Raw genomic sequence first — 10,204 nt, forward strand, 5'->3', positions numbered from 1 at the left:
AATATTTAATTTATCTTATAAATTAAATTAAATGTAAATTTTCAAACAGGTGGCAACTCTAAAAAAATATTTTTGGCTATAAGCCTTCTTCAGCCTCTTTGTTTTGACGCCCATAATGTAAAATTAATTTTTTCTTAACAATTTACTTAAACTCCAATTTTCAAACAGGTGGCAACTCTCTAATTTTTTTCTTCCCATATTTTAAGTTAGACCTCTAGCAATACATCGGTGAAAACTGCATTCAAATCCATGCATTCGTTTTCGAGTGATGCGCGAACAAACATACAGACAGACAGACAGACAAAAAGTCTAAAAATGGTTGATTCGGCTTCTGGTGCTCTAATAAAGACCCCCCATATTAATTTTTCTTTAATATCTATAATGTACAGACATCGACCTGTTACAATTTTATTATATGTATAGATAACGTCTTTTCCGGCTATTTGGTATACAAGTATGTAGAGCTATGGATTTAAAAAATACATTAGGTTTTAGTTGAAATATTCGCCTTTGACCACTATGTTCTGTAAATTTCCCAGTACTGCAAAACTTTTGCCATTCACTTTGGAGTGGCCAGAAGTGTTTTGTTTGCTTACGGTTCAAATCACAGCTCAATTCGTCCGGATATTTATATCCACGTATCCCCTGGGTAGCGACCAAACACCCTTTTGAGAGGGAGCTAATATGACAATACGTATAACCCTGCGTGTGCTTGGTTTGGGTCCCTGCACGTTGAAACCCTACCCAATGCCTCGGATGATACCCCCGTCTTTTGATGATGACCACGGCAAGCGTAGAAAGGACTATGATTTGAGGGTATGCTCCTGGAATATCCGGACCCTTAATAGGGATGGTGCCTCTGCCCGGTTGGTTGATGTCCTCGGGAAAAACAAAAGACTGACATCACTACCATCCATGAAATGTGATGGACGGGGCAAGGCAAGGTAAGCGTGGCCGATTTGTCTCATTGTCCGATTGTCTCGTGGCCGATTTGGCTCATATTCGAGATATATATATATATTAGTAAAGATAGGGACAAAATCTACTATTTCACAAAAAGCTGAAAGTGGCGCTGGAGTGGAGTTATTGGTAAAAATCGGTGTGAAGTCAATCGGAGACACCAAGGATCAAAGTTAAATTACCACCGTTAAATCAATCGCCAGAACGATTGCGGTCCTTGCTTTACGACGACTAAACAGAATAAAGACAATTCTTGATAAATTCCTACAAATATAATTGTAACACTTCCAAGGTATTTCGTCTGAAATAAGACTATGTATATTGGATTTTTGTGGACTAATGATACTCCCCCATTTTGAAATTGCCAAAAATTTTACTATACAGATTCAAGGACGATTCACCATAGGACCAGAAAATTGTGGCCACAAGACCTTCTTCACGGACATAACGCTTTCATTAGGTTATTTAAGACGGCAATGGAGGATATGCCTTCTGACGACCACAAAACCAAACGTGAACGTGAATTGTTTTGGGAGATTTGGTTTTTTTTTCTTAACTCGTAACTTCAATTCCAGTTCTGCTTAGATACAAAAACTTAAAACAAAAGGTTTGTCTCTACGGGAAAGCATTGGTGTTATTGAAGAGATTAAAAGTAATTAACTCAAATAAAGGATAACATATATTTGAAAACAATTAAATTCAGTCTTTAAAATAAATTAAGGATTCATATCTTAGTGTAATATAATCCGCATTATTTTTAATAATAGTAAAAAAGTGACACTTAATCGATGCATTAACACTACTGGAAATACGAAAATTTCGAATCCTTGAAATAAACTGATTAAAAACAAAACATTATACTGTACTTAGATTTTTGGTTGTTTTCCGAGCATATTTGGAAGCATATTTACTAATGTTTTAATGTTTATTTAAGCGCTTAAATTTGCTTTTTTCCTGCTTATTGGTCCTGCTCATAACACACCACTTTAACTGAAACCCCACTTTGTAGTTTTTCCAGAATACTGGTTAGTCAAAGAAATTAAAAAAGTTCAAATTTTTTGTGCGTGGCATGCATAAACAAAGAAAGTTGTAGATATTGAGGTTAAATTGTTTTGAAGTTGCACTTATCAAGGTTACAATGTTTTGTTTTACAGACTTGCATTAATCAAGGAGTCGCACGTATTGAGGGTTGCGGTTACTGTGTACGCACTGTATATATGTTTCATCGGATAAACAAAAATTAAGTTACGAACAATTATAAGACTCAAACTATGAAAAACGGGTTGTTATACCTTAAGTCCAGATTGTGAGGGGGTATTCAAAATTCTAGGTATTAATATTTTGTGTCCATCATTAGATCTATAACTTTATCAGTCGCACAGTGTTATTATCCCGACGAAATCCTTGACGGTGGTACCGGGTGGGGAACGGTACATGACGGTAGGAGGTTAAGTTTGGGTTAAAGTCTCATACTGACGGGGTTAGGCTTTCGATGCTTCCCGCTCGTTAAAAAACATCTGCAGTAAAAAGTTAATTATTTAAATCGACGAATAGTTTTATATCAAATTTTGTGAACTTCTCTTTATGTGTTTGTGTACAATAATTTTAAGCTACAATAACAATTTTTTAGTAATAATTTTTCGTTTTGAAAAAAAAAAAATGTGTATAGGGCCCCCGCTAATTTTCGTTCTGGCTACGCCCATGGACCAGGAGGTTCTCGGAAGATATTTTGGCTGTTATTATTGAACTTGGGAGAAGTTAAGAAGTTTTTAAGGGAATATCGCTAGAAAAATGGTTTGGGTGAATGCTAAATACGTTAACTGCATATCGTAACATCTACAATGCTTAAGAATTTTGAACCGACATATGTATGTAGTATGTATAATTAATAAGGGTTAGTCAACGACGAGTTCAAGTTGGTTTGCAATAGAATTAAAACGCAAGATCCGAAACTAACATTTGAAGTCAGACATACGAATTTCTTTTGATTAATTCTTTATTTCTCTTGTAGGCCAAACACTCTTTTTTCTAACTCAGCTTAAGAAAATTTAACTGCAGTGAAAAGTCTTTACATTTTCATAGGTTTTCCACACTATTTTTTTAGATATACTTTGCCATTGTATTAGCTTTTGCGATGCGACTCAATGGCTTATATATATTAAATCTGTATTTAATAAAGTTGCAACGCGATGTTTATAATTTTCCACGATTAGTGAAAACATATTTTTTTCAATAAAATATGTAAAAATACATATGTATAATTTTTAGATAATCGTTCGCGAATGTGCCGGCTTAAAAAAAAAAAAAGCTTTTTCATAAAAGCAATTTCTTTTAATGAAAAATTTAAATGCAAATCATTTGCTATGGTCATAATTTTAAATTTTGTAGATAGAAGAGATTTTAAATTTTGACCCCATAGAGGTTTTACTTATATCTTCTTATGCCACTTGTAGAAAAATAAAAATTTTTAATCAAATTTTTGTATCAGAAAGGTTTGAGTTTGACACCGTGAATACCCAGGCCCGGATTTACTTTTTAGCCTACATGAAATATAAAAAAAAGGTAAGTGCGCCTGGGCCACACTGCAGAATTGAAACTTACGTTACATATCTAGTCTGTTTCATTTTGCTTAAGGTTATATTTTTTGTCTTTTTTCCAAATCGATAAAAATATCAATAACAAAATCGGTAAAATGTCGATAATCAAATTGATAAATATATCGATTATGATATCGATAAGTTCCGAAAATATCGATAGCAAAATCGATAACAAGATCGATAAAAATATCGATAACAAAATCAATAAAAACATCGATAATTATATCGATAAGTTCCGCGAATCCCGAAAATCCCTAAAAGCCCGAAACAGTACCCAGATTGAGTCTCTGTGCTATCTTTTACAATTACCTTTATTTTAATCTTTTTTCCTCTATTTTCATCTTTACTTTTATCGGTATCCTCATCCTCATCCTTTACTTAATATTGAACTTTGATTTTAACTTTATGTTTATCGTTTTGTTAATCTACATATTCCCCTTCACCTTTGCTTTTATATAACTAGTTTAAATTTGCCTTAATCTTCGTTTTAGCCTTTATCTTTACGCATCTTTTTTTTTGTTTTTAACTTTGCCTTTATCCTTTTCTTTATCTATGTACGTACTCACTTTTACTTTCATTCTTCTATTGGTCTTTTCCAAGTCTTATTCTTTAACCTTTTATATGCACGTTTTTGTTAAAATAATACCATTTGCATTACATTTAAGAAGCACTTGATTCCGTCCCAACCATTTCCCTGTGCAATTTCCGTTGAATTTGCCAATTTACTCCCAACCAACCAACCACCACTAAAGAAGTTTCACTTCAAAAAATCTTTGGGTATTTATAGAATTCAGACCTGAAATAAGTAAATGCAAATGCAAATGCAATGGTTAAATTCATTCAATTTTTAATTATAAGATATAATAAAATTTTCATATTCTATACTTGTGAGTTCTAATACATATATTTAAATGCAAACATGTCTGACTTTTTTTCCGCAAACTGATCGATCAAATCTTCACATTCCAAGCGTTGTAGTAAATCCGACTCAATGCACAGAATAGCTAAGCTATTTCGGGCCCGTTGTTCAATATCTGGTTAACGCAAATCGGAGGTAGAAGCTCCGGTTAAATAAAACTACTGCTTTATAGTTCAAATGTTATATGCATGGATTCGAAATCGTCGATAATAAAGTTTAACTGGTCGGTAGTGATACCCAGACATTGAACAACCGGCCCTTAAAGCATATACAGCCGGCAACGTTGATCCGCCGAAATTGATCTGATCAAAATTGTGCCTTGAAAGATGGCAGTAATGCGGACTTACGGGCCGCGAGGTCGTAGGTTCGAATCCAACGGCCAGCAGAATATTCATTTAATTTTTTTTATTCATTCAACTAGCAGACCCGGCGAACTTCGTCCCGCCCAAAATCTTTATTTTTTTATTGAAACTTTTTGGTCTAACATTTTCACCAACAATTCACGTTTACGATTTTCATTGGCATATTCATCTGCTAAGATTATGGTTTGGTGGTCATTTTCCGCTTTAAATAATCTAAGGAAAGTGTTATATCCGTGAAGAAGTTCTTGAAATTTTCCAACTGTGCAGTATTTCGTAGCACGGTTATTCGCAAAACGAAATAAATTTGAAGAATTTTTTCCTCTTCACTCCCTGGCGGCAACAATGACCCGGTTCTATAGTGAATCTGTCCTAGAAGCTTTACAGTATACAGTTAGTTGGTGGCAATTTCATAATGGGTGCAAATCATTGTTCTACAGAAATGCAATATACATACATATACTTATATCAGACGAAATACCTTAAAAGCTTGAACGCATATTAATATTGGAAAATCGCGTCCATTAGGCCATCGCAACACAGGAGAGTTCGATATACTCAATGGTGCAACAGCTCGATTTGGTCTGACCTTCACTGCACCTTTTCTCACTTGGCTATTTTTAGTAATAACTCGACTCCAGCGCCACTTGGCAGCACGTTTTTGCAACAGTATTTCTCTTACCATTACCAATACATATTTAAAATATTAGGCAAATGGGATCATAAATAAGATTTTTAGTAATAACTCAACTACAGCGCCAACTGGCGGACTAAATTGTGAAACTTAACCATCCAGAGACCCCCTCGAACACACACAAAAAATTTCATTAAAATTCGAACACCCATTTAGGAGGATTTCACTTACAAACACACCTACAGAAGAATTATAAATGCACTCAAAGATAGCTAAAAGTCGGTACGTTTGTAGGCCTCACGCCCCCTTTTCAAATAGCTCCGATTTTCTCCATGAGTATGGGCTTGATTTCATATACATACTTATCTCCATACGAAGTTCCAGAACTCTACCATGAACACTTCCAGAGATACGTAGTATGAAAAATTTGGTTTGTGTGGGAGGTTCCACGGCCTCTTTTTAATAGCTCCAATTTTTCTCAAAGAGTATGCGATTGGTTTCGTATATCTCCATACCAAGTTCCAGAAATCTATCATGAACACTTCCAGAGATATGGAGTATGAAAAAATTCCGTTTGTATTGGAGGTTCCACGCCCCCTTTACATATATATATTTTTTTTAGCTTAAAACCATCCTTGGAAAACGTGCGGTAGGTGTCTGAAGTTTCAAAAAAATCTGTTCAGCCGTTCTCGAGCATTGCGAACACTAAAAAAATATATATCAGTATAGATTACAACTTCTATATATTTTGAAAGTTGTTTGTAATTAGTTGTTTTTAACTTTTTTAGTAAAATTAAACTCTAAAAATTTAATTTAACTAATAACAAACAAAAATTCAAATGAAACAAAATAAACGAAAATAAAATAAAGTAAAATTAAATATATAAATAAAAAAAATTAAACTAAAGTAACGATAAAAACAAACCACCACTTGGCTACCGCGGATGAAGTAGTTCGCTGCTTTGTTTGCGTATTTGCTTGCTCAGGGAGCGTAGAACACAAAGAAAAAACAAAATTATTTAACGTGGACATTATCCTTGTCGTCGGTAATGCAGTCACCGTATTAATTAAAATTGGATTTCTATCTGAATTAGTATGTCGACTGCATTACCGGTAAAAAGGTATATGTTCCTGCTAGTTTTGTACTTTCTCTGTATCTGCGCTCTCTGAGTTTTCGTCAGTGTTGTCATCGAATATTCGCTTGATCCGAGTTAAGAGCGAATTTACAGCTTGGGTGGAAAGTCATGCGTGTCGCGCTTGTAGGAAAGAACTAAAGGGAAGTCAGCGGGGTAGGCGTGCTCGCCCGGCCAGCGAAATAGAGGGTTTGACGTTTCGCTTTTATCGAATTCACATTTTCATTCCGCTTTAGAAATGAGGACGAAAGAATTGACCAAAGAAAATTTAGCACTTAAATGTAAAAAAAACGCAAGAAGCGTCGTAAAGAAAAAGTCATCATGTAAATGCACGAAGATTTTCGAAGATTTTTTTTAAAGAGAATACTGCAAAAAACGCAGGTTGAAAAGTCGTCGTGTAATAATAATAATAATAATAATAATATCCCAACGGTTTTTACCCTCCATTCCCGCCCATCCGCACGAGGGGCGCAGTCCGCATGACGTACGAACCAATATTTTAAATTTTTGCGCCGAGTCACGATAGGCAGGAGTTTGTTAAGTGTCGAGATCTAAAACTGTTCAGCTACAGAACTAAATTCATCAGCTGATTTTATGTATTTATGTCAATAATTCACTTATTGAGAGAGGAGAGTATCGCTTTCTTAATGCTGAAAAGCGGATCTGATATATCAAACGTGCTGGAATGAGAGTTAAAATCCTGGCATAAGCAACGGAGTGGGTCGTGCAATTCAAAATTGGTTTTACAAGCTTTCAGAAATATGGGACAAAAGTGTCTTGATACGCGTGAGGGAACATTAAAGCTTACATCAGCCAGAAGAGACGGACTTGAAATTGAGCCTGTCAGTAATTTAACCATACAAATTATACCAAGCATTTCCCTGCGACTGGCAAGTGTAGGAAGGTTAATAAGTTTTAAGCGACTCGTATAAGGTGGAAGACTATATTGAGAATCCCATCGGAAATTTCTTAAAGCAAAAAGTAGGAATTGTTTTTGAATTGATTCAATCTTGTCTGAGTAAACTTGATACCTTGGATTCCAAACCACCGAGCCGTATTCCAGAATCGGTCTAACTAATGTTGTAAACAGGGTTTTAGTGATATAAGGGTCACTAAATTCTTTTGACCATCGTTTCACAAATGCAAGTACACTTTTAGCCTTGTTGACTGTCACATTAATGTGAAGATTAAAATTAAGCTTAGGATCCATTGTGATACCAAGGTCCACAAAATTGTATACCTGTTCCAGGTTATGGTTACCTATTATATAAGAAACTGGCAGAAAAGCTCTTCGCGAGAAGCACATTACTTTACATTTCTTAAGATTTAGAGGCATAAGATTTACTTTACACCAGTAAGCCATGCTGTTTAAGTCTGATTGTAGCAAAGACCTTTCTTCAATTGAAACGTACGATTTATAAAGTTTTACATCATCTGCATACATTAAAATTTTGGAGAATTTTATATCTGTAGAAATATCGTTTATAAAAAGCAAGAACAGAATCGGGCCTAGGTGGCTACCCTGAGGGACTCCTGAAGTAGCATCAATGACGTCAGAGATAGTATTTTTAAACAATACCCTTTGTGATCTATCATAGAGGTATGAAGAGATCCAACGTAGAAAATTAGGTGGAAGACCAAGAAGATCAAGTTTATAGATGAGCAACGAGTGGCACACTTTGTCAAATGCTTTACTGAAATCAGTATATATAACATCAACAGTTTTGCTCTCACTAAATGCTTTTGAGATATAGGATGTTAATTCAAGTAAATTTGTAGAAGTTGATTTGCCCTTGCAAAATCCATGTTGACTGTATGAAATGCTTGAAGTGATAGAATGCGTCAACCGATTTGTTATAATTGCTTCAAATAATTTAGGAATTGCAGAAAGCTTAGCTATGCCCCGGTAGTTCTCCACTGAACACCTGCTACCGCTTTTATGTAAGGGGGTTATGAACGATTCCTTCCATACAGTTGGAAAAACGCCCTCTTTAAGAGACAAATTAAATAAGGCTGTTAACGGCTCATAGAGATAATCAGCAAAATTTCTAAGAAAACAAGTGGGGATCTGGTCAGGACCATAACTAAAAGACTGCTTTAAGGACTTCAGGTAAACTAAAACATCATCGGGAGATATTATAGGGTTATGTATAGAGTTAATTGGACTTAGTTTAAAAGGATAGTCAAAGTATGCTTGGGAGTTAGTGGAATAATTGGATTTAAAAAACTGAGCGAACATGTTAGAAATTGTTTAATTATCACCAGAGACGGTATTTTGATACTTCATGGCGGAAGGAAACCCCCGTACATTTCGCTTGGAGTTTACGAAATCATAAAATGATTTGGGGTTATATGTTATACGTCGTTTGATTTTACACAAGTAATCTTTATAACACTTTTTGTTTAATTCAAAGAACTTGTGACGCAAAAGTGAGTATTTTACATAGTATGAGTGTAAGCCGGTTTTTTTGTGTAATCTAAAATAACGTGACTTTCTGTTTTTCAAGTTTCTCAGTTCTTTAGTGAACCATAACTGTGTTTGTTCTTCAGGAACACACATGCGTTGAGGCACATACTTTTCAAATAATCTATGTACAGTACAATTAAAATGTGCAACGCTTTGCTCAACTTTTTCTTTGTATATAGGCCACGACAATTTAGACAATTCTTTATTCAGTTTTTTAAAGTTGGCTTTCGAAAAATCAAAGCGAATATTTGGTTCGTATGTTTGGACATCGCAATTTTGACCATCGTTTATAATTTCGTAAGATATCTCAATAGCAGGGTGGTAGACATCTTCGGGCAAAACTCGTGGGTCACATTTATTTACAGCCGACTTAGATGCATCATCAACATAAACAAGATCTAATACTTTGCCAAACTTATTGCGAAGTACATTAACTTGATTCAGGCAGAGTTCTGCCATCTCCTCTAAAAATACGTTGTTGCACGCGCTAGACGAGAAAGGTACAATATCATTGCCAATGATGTTCCATGATACATTTGGTAAATTAAAGTCACCCAACACAATCAATGAATCAGAGGGTTTAATCATTGAATTAATTGATTTCAGTAAAGATACATGTTGTGAATACACTGATAAGTCAGATCGGGGAGGAATATAGCATAGAGCTAAGTAAGTAAACCCCCTTCCAACCTGAACACGAATGCATTTGAATTCTGCAGATTCAATGTGTGGAAGACTAACTTCTTCAGATGGTATTGAAGAGTCTACGGCAAAGAGTACGCCACCGCCGACCCTGTCCTCCCGATCTTTTCTGTAGATATGATAATTATTTGAAAGAATCTCTGAATTAAAAGTGTGAGGTTTGAGCCAAGTTTAGTCAAAGAAATTATATTATAATTGCGTTCAAGGCCATTAAGATATAAATTCGTTAATTTAGTATTTATGCCTCTTACGTTTTGATAATAAATACTTAAAGCAGATTTAGTAATCAGTTTTTTGGTTCTGTATTCTGACGGGGAATATTTGCTAAATTATTATTTTTGTTGGGCCTATACTCAAATTCACGAACGAAAGCTCCGGAGGGCCAAAAAGAACTACTAAGCAGCATGTCAAAATTTTCTAAATTTACGTCTAT

This window comes from Rhagoletis pomonella, unplaced genomic scaffold (genome assembly GCF_013731165.1).
Source record: "Rhagoletis pomonella isolate Grant_MI unplaced genomic scaffold, Rhpom_1.0 Rhpom_scaffold_00003, whole genome shotgun sequence".
Taxonomy (NCBI): Eukaryota; Metazoa; Arthropoda; class Insecta; order Diptera; family Tephritidae; genus Rhagoletis; species Rhagoletis pomonella.